Source organism: Pongo pygmaeus, chromosome 19, assembly GCF_028885625.2.
Source record: "Pongo pygmaeus isolate AG05252 chromosome 19, NHGRI_mPonPyg2-v2.0_pri, whole genome shotgun sequence".
Taxonomy (NCBI): domain Eukaryota; kingdom Metazoa; phylum Chordata; class Mammalia; order Primates; family Hominidae; genus Pongo; species Pongo pygmaeus.
Window position 1 is genome coordinate 16,808,041 of NC_072392.2, and position 16,181 is coordinate 16,824,221.

Consider the following 16,181-nt stretch of genomic DNA (forward strand, 5'->3'; position numbering starts at 1 on the left):
AACTCATTACAGAGTCCAGCATCCAGGAGAGGAAAGACTAAAAATTATCTAAGTGAATTCTGCAATTTGTACAAGACCAGAGTGGTGCTATACTGGAATAAATTTTCTCCTGTAAAATAAACTAAAGCATTCTTCCCTTTAGGGAAGCTACTGCTTCTCAGCCTTTTGGTTAAGATCTAATCTGGGGGAATGCCATTAACAAGGTATTTTATTTGCAGCCTCTTTTGACATCATGACATCTTACTTAAAGACAGAGAAACAAATGGAAGCTAAAGAAAAAGCTTTTTAGTTTACCTATCCTACCTCTTATAAAGTATGATATTGAAAGAAAAATTTTAATAAGGATATAATTATTTGATAAATCTATGGGTACACATATTCAATAAGTAATTCTGGCCAGGCACAGTGGCTCACGCCTGTAATCCCAGCATTTTGGGAGGCCAAGGCAAGTGGATCACTAGAAGCCAGGAGTTTGAGACCAGCCTGGCCAAAAAGACAAAACCCCGTCTACACTAAAAATACAAAAACTAACCGGGCATGGTGACACATGTCTGTAATCCCAGCTACTCAGGAGGCTGAGCACGAGAATCACTTGAACTCAGGAGGTAGAGGTTGCAGTGAGACAAGATCATGCCACTGCACTCCAGCCTGAGCAACAGAACAAGACTCTATCTCAAAAAATAATAATAAATACATAATTCTTAAATGAAAGAAAAATGATGCTATTTTACCTCTACAAAAAGTGCTGTCCCAAGACGGCAGCACAATGTAACAATATCCAACTGAGAACTCTTGTGGTATATCGGCACTACATTGAACTAATTCTCCGAACTGAACAACACTCACTCACTCAACTTATAAGAACAAACATATTTCAAAGCCAGCCAAGCGCGGTGGCTCATGTCTGTAATCCCAGCACTTTGGGAGGCAGAGGCAGGTGGATCACTTGAGGTCAGGAGTTCAAGGCCAGTCTGGCCAACCTGGCGAAACCTCGTCTCTACTAAAAATAAAAAAATACGGCTGGGCGCGGTGGCTCACGCCTGTCATCCCAGCACTTTGGGAGGCTGAGGTGGGAGGATCACGAGGTCAAGAGTTCAAGACCAGCCTGACCAACATGTGAAACCCCATCTCTACTAAAAACACAAAAATTAGCCGGGCGTAGTGGCGCACGCCTGTAATCCCAGCTACTTGGGAGGCTGGGGCAGGAGAATCGCTTGAACCCGGGAGGCAGAGGTTGCAGTGAGCAGAGATCGCACCACTGCATTCCAGCCTGGGCGACAGGGCGAGACTCCATCTCAAAAAAAAGAAAAAATACAAAAAATCAGCCAGGCGTGGTGGTGTGCACCTGTAATCCCAGCTACTCAGGAGGCTGAGGCACGAGAATCACTTGAACCTGGGAGGCAGAGGTTGCAGTGAGCCGAGATCACACCCCTGCACTCCAGGCTGGACGACAGAGCAAGACTTCATCTCAAAAAAAAAAAAAAAAAAAAGAACAAATATACTTCACAACCAAAGCGGATGACTACATGCCAATTCCCTCCTTGATTAACACAAAAGAACAAAGAAATTGAGATAAGAACAATTTTAATGTAGATATGTGGCCTGAATTAATAGATATAACAATATCTAAGTGGATATTACTAAGAGTTACCATTTATTGAGCTCTAGATATATAGCAGCCAGTGTACTAAGACTTGGTGTGTGCATGAGCTCACCTAAAAGTCTGGTTCCACTATTATCTCTAAGGCTGTAGGAAAGCTACATAACTTCCTCAAGCTATGTTTTTCTAACTCAGAGACAGATACCTTAAAGATCATCTGCTGCTGCCTCCCCTTTGACCCACTAACAGAGACTACAGGTTATTAAGCAATATAAATCAAGGGTTATGAACAGACTCTGTTTTTTGCTGCACCCCTCTCAGCACCCCCGAGCTCCATAAATCTTAAAGTCAAATGCTTTTAGCCTACTTTATTTTGGTACACACCTTAGCTATCAAACACCTGTGAAGGCAAAGATCAGCTCTGTTCTGCTCTACATGGCCTCTGCAGCAGCTAGCAGTACTTAGCGCTCAGTAACACCCACTCCAACAGAAAGTTGTTTAGCTGTTCCTTACACACACACACACACACACACACACACTCTCTCTCTCTCTCTCTCTCTCTGAAGCTTCCCCAGGCCTCTCCATCTAACTACCACCATCCTTACCTCTTGCTGCAAAAAAACTCCTAGCTGGGCTTCCCACTTCAATACTTTCTCAACTCAAAAAGCCAAGTGTTCTTTTTAAACCTTAAATCAGAACATGTCACTCTCCTGCTTCAGATTCCCCAAGGATTTCCTACGCACCGCAAATAAAGTCTAAACTACTTACGATGACCCAAGGCCCTACTTGATTTGGCCTGCTTACTTTCCAGATTGCTCACTAGGCCCCAGCAACATGAGTTTCCTTTCAGTTTCTTCAGGAGCCCTTCTCTGCCAGGTCCTTCCTAACTGGGTCTTTGTCCTTCTTTACTTTCTGCCAGGAACGCTGTTCCTGGCTTATTCAGGTGGCTAGCTCCTCCTCAAACTTAAGGTCTCAGTTCAAATGTCATCTCAGAAGAGTCTTTCCAACCACCCTACATATAAGGTAAGCTCCCACTAGTTACTCTCAATCCCATCACCCTTTTGGTTCCTTTATAGGTTTATCATAATCTGAAATGGATTATGTACTTCATTTTATTTGAGTACATTCTGTCTTCTCTCACTAGAATAAAAACTACCTGTTTGATTCTCTACAATATTTGTTGAATAAAATAAACAAACAAACTCCCATTCATGGATCTAATTTTTTTAAAAGAAATAAACAAGAAATATATGAGACTTATTTGTACAGGACTTATTTGAAGCAAAGTTTGAAAATCTACTGAGGGACATAAAAATCTATTTGAACACAGGACAGAAAGTACATAAAGATGTCAATTTCCCCAAACTTCACCTACAATTTCAGTATTCCCAATCAATATTCAGCATTCAATAAAAATCTCTATGATTTCTTTTTGAATGTCACAGAATGATTCTAAAGTTCATCTAGAAGAACACATAGACCAGAATTGTCAAAGTCTGAAAAAAAAAAAAAAGAGTAATGAACAGGTAACTAACCCCATCTGTATTAAAATTATAAAATGATAGTAATTTAAAGTGTATGGTAATCAGAGATCAAAATAAAATAATACACAAGAGATCAAAATAAAATAACAAGACCAATCAGAAATAGTCCCAAACACATTTAGTAAATGACAAAAGCTGCAATTCTAATAGTGGGGCAAAAAACAGATTATTCACTAAATGGTGCTCACGCAACTAGCTAGTTGGGGTAGAATTCACACACAATTTTATCCCTCAAAATATGTCTCACTTCTTATACCAGAAATAAATTCCAGATGGATCAAAGAATCAGAAGTTTTAAAAAGAGAAGGAAAAGAAAAGGAGAAAAAGAAACGATTGAAGTATTAAATTACAATCTGGGGACTTCTTTGTTTTAAAAATACAAAAAGGCATGCAGTTAGAAAGTCTTCCTCTCACTCATTCTTCTTACTATGACAACCAATGTTTCCAAGTATCATATATCCTGTGATATACAAGCAAACATGTATACATTGTTTTTCATCTTTAAAGCAAAGACACATAGAGACATATAATGTTCCTTGCTTTGTTTTTCTAGTTTAGTAGATAGGTGAATATTTTACATTTTGGAGTAAGGAAAGTCTTAAGTAGAGCACAAAACACAAAAGTCACATAAATAGACTAATAAGAGTCACAGCTAACATTTATTATTTACTTACTTTGTGCCAGCCACTATGCCTAATGCTATTTACATTATCTCCATTTTACAAATAAGGAAATTAAGGTGTACAGAGGTTAAATAATGTGCCCAAGGTCCCACAGCAGCACGGTGCTGGGTTTGGATATATCTGACTACATAACATTACAAAAGAATAGCTAGGGGGATATGTGCACACATATGAAAAAAGTGAATAAGGCCAGGCGCATTGGCTCATGCCTGTAATCCCAACACTTTGGGAGGCCCAGGCAGGCGGATCACCTGAAGTTGGGAGTTTCAGACCAGCCTAACCAACATGGAGAAACCCCATCTGTAGTAAAAATACAAAATTAGCCAGGCATGGTGGCGCAGGCCTGTAAGCCCAGCTACTCAGGAGGCTAAGGCAGGAGAATCACTTGAACCCAGGAGGCGGAGGTTGAGGTGAGCTGAAATCCTGCCATTGCACTCCAGCCTGGGCAACAAGAGCAAAACTCTGTCTCAAAAAAAAAAAAAGAAAGACAAAAGTGAATATGTAGAGAACTTTTTAACCTGTTAAAAACCAATAACCCCATCAGAAAATAACCAAAGAACAAAAGTCGGCAATTTATAAAAGACATATGGCTGGGCTCAGTGATGCACGCCTGTAATCCCAGCACTTCGGGAGGCTGAGGTGGGTGGATCACCTGAGGTCAGGAGTTCGAGACCAGCCTGACTAACATGGTGAAACCCCGTCTCTATTAAATATATAACTTAGCTGGGTGTGGTGGCAGACGCCTGTAATCCCAGCTACTTGGGAGGCTGAGGCAGGAGAATCGCTTGAACCTTTGAACCTGGGAGGTGGAGGTTGCAGTGAGCCGAGATCGTGCCACTGCACTCCAGCCTGGGCAACAAGAGCGAGGCTCTGTCTAAAAAAAAAAAAAAAAAAAAGCCAGGCGCAGTGGCTCACACCTGTAATCCCAGCACTTTGGGAGGCCAACGTGGGTGGATGACCTGAGGTCGAGAGTTTGTGACCAGCCTGGCCAACATGGAGAAACCCCGTCTCTACTAAAAATACAAATTTAGCTGGAAGTGGTGGTGCATGCCTGTAATCCCAGCTACTAGGGAGGATGAGGCAGGAGAATCGCTTGAACCCAGGAGGCAGAGGTTGCAGTGAGCTGAGATCAAGCCATTGCACTCTAGCCTGGGCAACAAGAGCAATACTCCGTCTCAAAAAAAAAAAAGAAAGAAAGAAAGAAAGAAATACAACTCTCCCCATATTAAAAAATGTTCAGCCTCAATAGTGATTGATAAAAGGCCAATCAGAATCACATTTTTTCAGTTCCTAAATTGTCAAAATGTTTTAAACTGTAATATCTAGTATTGGGCAGAGTATGGGGCACACCTGAATACTACTGGTAGCTTTACAAATTGGTACAACAATCTTTTGGAAGGAAAATGTATAAATATCTATCCATATCTACATTATTCACATCTTTTGATTCAGCAACTCCACTTCTAGGAATCTATCCTACAAAACTGTGCAAGTACACAAAATGCATATACATATGTACATGTGCATAAATATTCATACACACACACACAATTGTTTACAGCTTTGTTCTTCTGGCAAAAAAAAAAAATCTAGTGACCGTAAGTTGATTAAGCAAATTATGGTATTTTCTTTTTTTTTTTTTTGAAACGGAGTCTCACTCTGTCGCCCAGGCTGGAGTCTAGTGGCACGATCTCAGCTCACTGCAACCTCCACCTCCCAGTTTCAAGTGATTCTCCTGCCTCAGCCTCCCGAGTAGCTGGGATTACAGGCACATGCCACCATGCCTGGTTAATTTTTGTATTTTTAGCAGAGATGGGGTTTCACCATGTTGGCCAGGCTGGTCTTGAACTCCTGACCTCCGGTGATCCACCCGCCTCGGCCTCCCAAAGTACTGGGATAACAGGCGTGAGTCACCATGCCTGGCAAATTATGGTATTTTCATGTACTAGAAATGGGATATTAAGTTGCTATTAATGATTGATAGAGGTAACTGAAATAAATAGACAAACTTGGAACAGTAGTATATAATAGTATATTATGAACCCATAATACAGAAAATTATACAAACACAGAAAAAAGAAACTGGAAGAATATGCAACAAACTCAGTAGATTACATCCAAGAAGTGGTTCAATTTCAGTATATATATAAAAACTGTATTACTTATAATTAGTGAAAGATAAGATTTTAAAATAGCATATCTTCCTTCATGCATTATAATGATTTTGTGTGAATATAAAGTAACTTCTTCCTCCCCCCTCAACAGAATGTATATACTCCTACATCAGGTATATTTACGTTCTGCATATTTTAGGTTATAACTCCTAGATAGCACAAGTTTTGATTTCATTCCAAATACCTCCAAATACATAAGTTATCGTAATTAAAAATGAATTTAAAAATCTTAAAAGTAATGCAAAGTTAAACATCTTTGAACAGAAACTCAAAGTCATGATGATGACTACTTAAAACAAACATTTTCAAAATTACATAAATCTCTATGTTATTGCCAGGGGAAATGAATTGCCTAAAACAAATTACTCTGAATGTGAACTGTGTATGAGTGATAATGGCAAGAAGAATGTCTGTCAGTTCAACAAAGTATGGGGTAAAGGGGCAATCTATAAGCATAAAGTTGACTCTCATCATAAATCTAAGAGTCAAATTTTCCTAGAAAAATGTAACCTTGGCTGGGCGCGGTGGCTCACGCCTATAATCCCAGCACTTTGGGAGGCTGAGGCAGGCGGATCACGAGGTCAGGAGATCAAGACCATCCTGGCTAATACAGTGAAACCCCATTTCTACTAAAAATACAAAAAATTAGCCGGGCGTGGTGGCAGGCGCCTGTAGTCCCAGCTACTCTGGAGGCTGAGGCAGGAGAATGGTGTGAACCTGGGAGGTGGAGCTTGCAATGAGTCGAGACCGTGCCACTGCACTCCAGCCTGTCGAGACCGTGCCACTGCACTCCAGCCTGGGTGAGAGCGAGACTCCATCTCCAAAAAAAAAAAAAAAAAAAAGAAAAAGAAAAGAAAAATGTAACCTCAATATATTTAGTTTTGATATCAGTTTATTTGTGTATAACAAAGAATAAAAACAGCCAAACAGCCCAAATTTTGTTCCTCGAGTACACTGTAATGGGGGAAAGAAATCCAAATAAGTTGGGATTCTTGACTTTTCCCTTACTCCTGACTAATTTACTTAATTTTTTATATAAAACTAGTCTATATTATTCTTTCAAAGGGAGTCCTAAATTCTATTATAATCCTATCAACCAATCGTTCCATATTTCTTTCTTTTTTTTTTTTTTGAGACGGAGTCTCGCTCTGTCGCCAGGCTGGAGTGCAGTGGCGCAATCTCGGTTCACTGCAACCTCTGCCTCCCGGGTTCAAGCGATTCTCCTGCCTCAGCCTCCCGAGTAGCTGGGACTACAGGCGCATGCCACCATGCTCAGCTAGTTTTTTTTTTTTTTTTTTTTTTGTATTTTTAGTAGAGACGGGGTTTCACCACGTTGGCCAGAATGGTCTCGATCTCTTAACCTCGTGATCCGCCTGCCTTGGCCTCCCAAAGTGCTGGGATTACAGGTGTGAGCCACCGTGCCCGGCCAACCGTTCCATATTTCTAACTCACAGTTTTTTCCTAGGATTGAAACTACTCCAAAATTCCCTGCATATATAAATTAAAACATTATTGAATTCTAATATTATTAGAACCATGAGTGCTATCTAGGATGAACCAACCGCATGTTTACTTTCTCTTTCTCCCCAAAATTCCAATGAACAGAATTTTTTTTTCTTTTTTAAAGAAATGCTTTTAACTGGGCTCAGTGGCCTGCACCTATAATCCCAGCACTTCAGGAGGCCAAGGTGGGAGGATCACTTGAGCCCAGCAATTTGAGGTCAGCCTGGGCAACATAATGAGACCCTGTTTCTACAAAATAAAAAAATTGACCAGGTGTGGTGGCACACACCTGTAGTCCCAGCTACTCAGGAGGACCGTGTGAGCCCAGGACTCGGAGGCTGCATTGAACTATGATCGCACCACTACACTCCAGCCTGGAGCCTCCAGAGACAGACCCGCTGTAAAAAAAATAAATAAATAAATATTTTGATAATTTACTAATTACAGCTATGTTAGTCACTGACATTGGTGAAATTTCTACCTGTTTTTTAATTTCCAAAAACTATTCAGCATCAAACTGCCATATGTGTATCAGACATCTACAGCAACCACACTAACTCTAGCTGCTAAGCTCTTGTTTATGCATTCAGCAAGTATCTACTACTCCTAGGCACAGGGTGTTATTCTGGGAGTGGGAAAAGAGGAAAAAATTTTTTAAAAACTCAGATACAGACATGCCTACAAAGGGCTTACGGTCTAGAGGCAAAGGATCAAGAGTTTCCAGAATAAAAAATATACATTCTGGAGAGGAGGGAATAGGAGAGACACTACCTGTATGATGTAATATGTGATCAAACCCTTGAAAAATAGGATAAATTTAGACGTAGTAGAGTTTGGAAGAGTAAGGGAGGAAAGGAGTATTCCAGAAACAAGCATAGTAACAAGAAAAAAAAAAAAAAATTCTTCTTAATGCAACACAAAATAGCCCAAGTAGAATAAGAAATATGCCATGCTTCAGTATTTATGTAAAGATTATCAGCTTAATAAGAATATGCCTTTTCCTTTACAATAATTTTCTAGGCCGGGCATGGTAGCTCATGCCTGTAATCCCAGCACTTCGGGAGGCCGTGGTGGGAGGATTACTTGAGCCCAGAATTCAAGACCAGGCTGGACAAAACAATCAGACCCCATTTCTATTTTTAAAAAATTAATATAAAATAAATTTTATAGCATGAATACATACAGAAAATGAATATTACAAATGAGCTTTTTGATGTAAAAAAAAAAACCATAAAGAATACAGTCGGCCAAGTGCGATGGCTCACGCCTGTAATCCCAACACTTTGGGAGGCCAAGGCGGGCAGATCACTTGAGGCCAGGAGTTCAAGATCAGCCTGGCCAACATGGCGAAACTCTGTCTCTACTAAAAATACAAAAATTAGCGGGGCATGGTGGCATATGCCTGTAATCCCAGCTACTTGGGAGGCTGAGCACGAGAATCACTTGAACCTGAGAAGTGGAGGTTGCAGTGAGCTGAGATTGTGCCACTGCACTCCAGCCTGGGCAACAGAGCGAGACTCTGTCAAAAAAAAAAAAAAAAAGTTCATGTTTGTGCTATTTATCTAAGCTTTTATATTAATATAACAATTGAAATCCTTCATACTTAAAAAAAAAAAATCCAGAAGTCTGAGAGTAGGCAAAACAAGCAACAGCTTATTTTATAAAATAATTTAACCTATTTGTAGGCCGGGTGTGGTGGCTCACGCCTGTAATCCCAGCACTTTGGGAGGCTGAGGCAGGAGGATCACCTGAGGTCGGGAGTTCGAGACCAGCCTGACCAATATGGAGAAACCCTGTCTCTACTAAAAAATACAAAATTAGCAGGGCGTGGTGGTGCATGCCTGTAATCCCAGCTACTCAGGAGGCTGAGGCAGGAGAACTGCTTGAACCCAGGAGGCAGAGGTTATGGTGACCTGAGACAGCGCCGTTGCACTCCAGCCTGGGCAACAAGAGTGAAACGCTGCCTCGAAAAAAAAAAAAAAAGATAATAATAATAAATTAAACTATTTATTTGGGCCTCAGGGGTATTTAAACCACTGGCATAATAAAATTTCCATCACTATTAATACTTAAATTCCATGAAGTGTCACTGGATCCAGATAACCTCAAAGACATTTTTGTTTAAGAAGATATTCATCAAAGAAGATTAAAAATTAAGCAAACTAAATAATTCCTGGTGATCACTGTAACACTGACATAGATCAGTATCAATTTTTTCAAACTATATTTTCGTTGCCGAAATTTAATATTAAGAAGTATCTTAAATTTAATACCTAAGCTAAATATCCAAAGTAATCTCTCATTTCCTATTCACTCCAATTTTTTTTTTTTTTTTTCTTGAGGCAGAGTCTCACTCAGTCACCCAGGCTGGAGTGCAGTGGTGCAATCTCGGCTTACTGCAAGCTCCGCCTCCCGGGTTCACACCATTCTCCTGCCTCAGCCTCCCGAGTAGCTGTGACTACAGGTGTGTGCCACCATGCCCGGCTAATTTTTTGTATTTTTTTTTTAGTAGAGACGGGGTTTCACCATGTTGGCCAGGATGGTCTCCATCTCCTGACCTCATGATCCGCCCACCTCGGCCTCCCAAAGCGCTGAGATTACAGGTGTGAGCCACCACCGCGCCCAGCCAATTTTTAAGTGTCAATCAAATCGATTCATCCCATGGATGATACAGTGTAACACAGTGAACACTATAATAGATATGAAAAGACTTAGATTCTGCTATTGCCCAACTTTAGCAACTTAGGCAGGTAAATCACTTCACTTCTCGGACTTTCAGTTTTATCGAAAGTAAAACAAGACTAGATAATCTGACTCTACATTCTATAAATTAGCTCTTTTTATTTTATTTTATTTTTTATTTTTGAGAGACAGTCTTGCTCTATCACCCAGTGTGAAGTGAGTGCACTGGCATGATCACGGTTCACTGCAACCTCAACCTCCCAGGCTCAGCTTCCCAAGTAGCTGGGACCACAAGCACACTCTGCTAATTTTTTAATATTTTGTAGAGATGGGATCTCGCTCTATTGTGCAGGTTAGTCTCAAACTCCTGGCCTCAAGTGGTCCTCGTACCTCAGCCTCCCAAAGTACTAGGATTATAGGCATGAGCCACTGTGCTCTGCCATTACATTTTATTTTAACCAATAGGCATGAGCCACTGTGCCCTGCCATTAACATTTTATTTTAACCAATTTTATTGTTTTTGAGATTGTTGTTAAATAAAAGTAACGGCAGCACATATGGAAGAAGCAAACTGTCTGAAGAACTCCATAGGAACATTCGCAGTGTTTCGTACAGTCTCAGACTTTCAAATGCAAAGAAAAAAAATAGGTTGTATCTGAAGACTATTCTAGTAATATTTTGACCACACAAGCTATTGGGGTAGGAAAAAAATGGTAGAAGAACAGTATAAGTGTTCAAGGAAAAATGCCACCACAAGAAAACCAAAATAAAAAACAGATGCTCCACATACGGTTATTACTACATTACAGAAGCTTTTCATAGTTTTCCAGTGCTCTTAAAAAGTGCTAATAGAAAAAGAAACAAAATGTTTTCTTAACCATTTACATGTATACATGTATTTTTTGCATCCTCAAACCTGAAAAGGACCAAATATAAGATAATCTATAGGGCCAGGCACCGTGGCTCACACCTAGAATCCCAGCACTTTGGGAAGCCAAGGCGGGTAGATCATGACATCAGGAGTTCAAGACCAGCCTGACCAACACGTCTCTACTAAAAATACAAAAATTAGCCAGGCATGGTGGCGCATGCCTGTAATCCCAGCTACTCAGGAGGCTGAGGCAGGAGAATCGCTTAAACCTGGGAAGTGGAAGTTGCAGTGAGCTGAGATCGCGCCACTGCCCTCCAGCCTGGGTGACAAGAGCGAGAACCCGTCTCAAAGAAAAAAAAAAGATTATCTATAGACTGAGTTACTTGTGAATATAACTGATCTGCTCGACTATACTTTATAACTTTCTAGTATTTAGTAGTGTGCCAGAACATAAAAAGCACCTCATACTGGTTGAATAAGTGAGTAAACAAAAATATATGAATCTCTAATCTACAAATAAGACTATACATAATAAATTCTGATCAACCTTTACTAGTTGTTTTATATCATAGTCTAGTAAAATCCAGTATCTGAAGTAAAAGAACAGATGGAACTAAATATGCAAGAGTTCCATCATTCTCAGGCATCAAGAAGAATTTGAAATTACAACTAAGATAGATCACAGAATACAATTAAAACCAAATAACCACAACATATTTTTTAAAAAACAAACAGCCTGACATTCACCTACATCAACCCCCAGTCTATCCAAAGGCCTTTGCCTTCTACAGCAGATAACAAAGGTAAGAAAAGAAAATCTCACCAATTCATAACACAATTTTTTTTAATGCTTTTAAGGCCGGGTGCAGTGGCTCACCCCTATCATCCTAGCACTTTGGGAGGCTGAGACAGAGAGATCGCTTGAGCCCAGGAAGTCGAGACCAGCCTAGGCAACATGGTTAAACCCTTTCTCTACAAAAAAAAAAAAAAAAAAAATTAACCAGGCGTAGTGGCCTGTGCCTGTAGTCCCAGCGACTTGGGAGGCTGAGGTGGAAGGATCACCTGAGTCCAGAGGTCAAGGCTGCAGCGAGCCACTGTATTTCAGCCTGGGCAAAAGAGACCCCGTCTCAAAAAAAAAAAAAAAAGCTTTAAAAAAGTTATTGACTAATCTAATCTTGCCTATAAGTTAATTTCCATCATTTCATTCTTTTTTGATTAAGAGGATAGGCAAAACACAAATTTTACTGTTTTTTAAATCCAACAAGATATTCAATTAAAAATAAGCCAGGCACGGTGGCTCACGCCTGTAATCCCAGCACTTTGGGAGGCCAAGGCGGGCGGATCACGAGGTCAGGAGATCGAGACCATCCTGGCTAACACGGTGAAACCCCGTCTCTACTAAAAGTACAAAAAAAATTAGCCAGGCATGGTGGCACGCGCCTGTAGTCCCAGCTACTCGGGAGGCTGAGGCAGGAGAATTTCTTGAACCCGGAGGCGGAGGTTGCAATGAGCTGAGATTGCGCCACTGCACTCCAGCCTGGGCGACATAGCGAGACTCCGTCTCAAAAAAAAAAAAAAGATAAAATCAGCGAACGGCCTATCCTGCTCTCAAGAGATAAAATAGGTACATAAATACCTACAAGATAGAAAGTGTAAATGCCGCAAGAGATATGCAGAAAAAGCATTACAGGAGCCCAGAGGGAGCTGTTACCACCTCACAGAAATATAACCCCTTCAATCTGTTTAAAACAATTTTATAACTATTAACTCCCTTTAGGCTCACAACAGCCAACCCTAGGAGAGTAGATGTTTACCTAATATTCAAGATGAGGAAACTGAAGCACAGAAAGGTTGATCAAGTTCCAAAATGTCACATAGTTACAGCAAGAATCAAGATACTTTGTATTATATTTTCTCCGGGGGAGTAGTTCAACATATGGCAAGCCTTTTGTAAAAGGAAAGAGTATTTTAGTATTGTAAGTAATCAGTTCCTACTGTGAGCATTTTATACATAGCTATATCCATATATACAATTAATCTTGATTTCCATTAACAGGTGTGCTTAAAGCAAGGCCAAGCAACTGGGTACTATAAATATTAAAATAAATAAATAAACTTCCACCGGATGTTAACAGAAGAAGAAAAAAAGATACAAGATTTCTCTCTCCAGTAACTTGCGGTTACTTCTTCTGTAATTGTTACCTTTGTCTAAATAACATTCTAAAATTGGTCTGCTCCTGAGCCCGGGCAAGTACAAGTTGGTTCATCCAATAAATATCTTCATGAAAAGGTACATCAAAACATTTTTAAAAGCTATTAAATATTAAACAATGCCATCAACTCTTCAGTTATCCACAGGACTATCACATGTGACCCAGCATCAGTAGCTATTGATCAAGATATATCGAACGAATGAATGAATCTTTGTAGGCATTTTTAAATCCCGGGCTTGTTGCTCCTTGCACAGTGCCATGTTCAGCCTTCCATCACTGCCTCACCAGGGTGCACACAAGGAATGTAAATTTCAATATAATTAGGATATAATTAGAGAAGCAAATCTGATGCAGGTTTACATACTAATCCCAAAGATTAGAATTACCTATACCACTACTCTCCAAGGTTAACTCTGTTGAAGAGGCACCGCAGCATGCAACATCACATAAAGAAAACTGACACTTCCTGAGCAAACAGTTTTCGTCCATATCACTTATTCCCATCCATTCCTTTAATACATGACTATTCCTGATCCAGTTAATTTGAAGAATTCAGTCTCCTCTCCATAAAGGCTGATTTCACAACTACAGTTTCTCAAATTCCTCTCTCCCCAAAAAGGGGTGCACTCACGGACTTCGCTTAAGAAAACACCAACGATAAACGGCAGAAGGTATAGGGTTCGGATCTTTGCCATCTCCACCAGTACCCAGCCTTCGCCATTACACCCTGAAGCGGTCTGTTAGAAAGGTGAACTAATTTACTCTGCACGCACTTGTCCATGGCTGTCAACCTCCCTAGCCCCTTCTACACTCCCAAGTCGGCCACCAACTCCGCCTCAGTGAGCCCAGGCCCGCCACCTGCGCCGGCCCCACCCGGGGCACCGGCTGCCCGCGCTCCCTCGTAGGCCCTGTAGGCTCCGCACGCCCCTCCGCACAGGACACCTCGGGGCCAGCCCCGGCCCGGCCACAGCCCATTCTTCCTCCAAACTCCATAAGCCTCCGCTAGCCCAGCCCGAGCTCCCCGCCGCGCCCGGCTCTCTCCTGGGCTGCCGAGGGGAAGAGACCAGGCGGCCAGGACGGGTCCCGACCTGCCCAGGCCTTCGACACCCCCCGCCCGGCGGAGAAACCGTCCCAGCGGCTGCTGCCCCGGGAGCCCTCGGAAGCCGCCGGACTAGCAGGAGCCCGGAGGCCGGGGTTGCAGGCGCCAGGGCCTACTCACCGGGAGCTGGCTAAGCGTGGGAGCCGACGTGCGCCCCGGCCTGAGGTGTGGGACGCGGCCCCGGCGCGCGGCCCTACACCGGGACCTCGCTCGGCGCGGCGAGCCGGGCGCTCACTCCAGCCGCCGCCGCCGCCGCGGCTGCTGCTTCGCCACCTTGGCCGCCATCTTGACTCAACCCCTCTCCCTCCCCCTAGCCCGGGTAGCCGCGGCTAAGGCGGCTCCAGCGCCGGCTCCTCCTCCTTCCGGAGAGTTGGGAGACCGACTCTCTCCGCTGGTCGGGCGCCTCTCCTACCTCGGCGGAGCTTCCTGGGTCGCGCCGCGCCCGGTCTCCTCACGTTTCCTGACGTCTCCTCTAGGCCTGGCAGCGGCGGTCCTCTCGGACGGATACGGGGCTGGGCAGTGCCCAGCCGGATCCAGCGCGGCTGCCATCGTGCCCTGGGCTTGTGCGCCCCCCGTGAACCCGTCTGTTCCGCGCGCCCAAGGCCTTTCTCAGGCGTGAGAAAAGGAAAAACGCCAGGCCGTGGAAGGAACCCTGCAACCCCTCCGCGGCGTGTAGGGGCGGCGGCGGCGGCCTCCTCTGGCCGGAGCTGCGTAGAGGGAAGCCGGTCCCCTCGTGGCTGGGAGCCGGAGGGGTGCATTTCGACCTGTCCAAGATACTTTCTAGGGCTCTGGCTGGAATTCGCACCAAGCCTTCACTGAAATGCCGGGCGAGGCCTGTTTGTCCACGATGTTGCTCCTTAACCTTAAGTTACTTGCGAGAGGAGCCTGTGGCCCTCGCGACTGTTAAGTGCACTCTCAGCCTCACCCTGCTGGGGAAACGACGGTTCCTCGTAACCGCACGCACACTTTCCTTTAGAAAAGCCAGGCCTGACCGGACGCAGTGGGTCACACTTGTAATCCCAGCACTTTGGGAGGGCGAGGTGGGCCCATCACTTAAGGTCAGGAGTTCGAGACCAGCCTGACGAACATGGAGAAACCCCGTCACTACTAAAAATACAAAAATTAAGCGGGCGTGGTGGCGCACGCCTGTAATCCCAGCTACTGGAGAGGCCGAAGTGGGAGAATTGCTTGAACGCGGGAGGCTGAGGTAGCAGCAATCCTAGATCGAGCCACTGCACTCCAGCTTGAGCAACGGAGCCAGACCCTGTCTCAAAAAAAAAAAGAAGGTCCGGGCGCGGTGGCTCAGGCCTGTAATCCCAGCACTTTGGGAGGCCGAGGCGAGCGGATCACGAGGTCAGGAGTTCGAGACCAGCCTAGTTAATATGGTGAAACCCTGTCTCTACTAAAAATACAAAAATTAGCTGGGAGTGGTGGCGCGCGCCTATAGTCCCAGCTCCTCGGGAGGCTGAGGCAGAAGAGTCGCTTGAACCCGGGAGACAGAGGTTGCAGTGAGCCAAGATCGCGCCACTGCACTCCAGCCTGGGCGACAGAGCCTCTCAAAAAAAAAAAAAAGTAAAGAAAGCCATCCAAAAGTGAGAAGGAATAACAAAGTTGGTGTAACTGGCTATTTTGGAAAACTGTCATATGGATAACGGGCTGTCTAACCCTATAATTACGAGAAAGGCCCGAGTTTTAAGAAATGAGTTCGAAAATGAAGAGGAAGGAACTCTTTCTACAAGTAGTGGGAGCTTATATATAAGACGCTTCCTTTTAAACCGATTGTACAGTGTGGTAGGACTAGGGTAGGAAACT

General features: G+C 43.1%; 1 protein-coding gene across 15 annotated transcripts in view; it reads right to left on the bottom strand.

Annotated features, from left to right (window-relative positions):
* The window catches only part of NCOR1 (nuclear receptor corepressor 1), a 183,432-nt gene extending 168,034 nt beyond the window's left edge, over window positions 1–15,398 (bottom strand). For 11 of the 15 annotated variants that reach the window (XM_054456641.2, XM_054456644.2, XM_063656595.1 and 8 more), the window contains exon 1: window positions 14,490–14,681. The gene's annotated coding sequence lies outside the window, so the exon portion shown is untranslated. Of the gene's footprint in view, window positions 1–14,489; window positions 14,682–14,781 lie in introns of those variants that run through there. The other 4 variants (XM_063656590.1, XM_063656592.1, XM_063656586.1 and 1 more) reach the window with 4 other exon arrangements.
* Window positions 15,399–16,181: the final 783 nt, after the last annotated feature.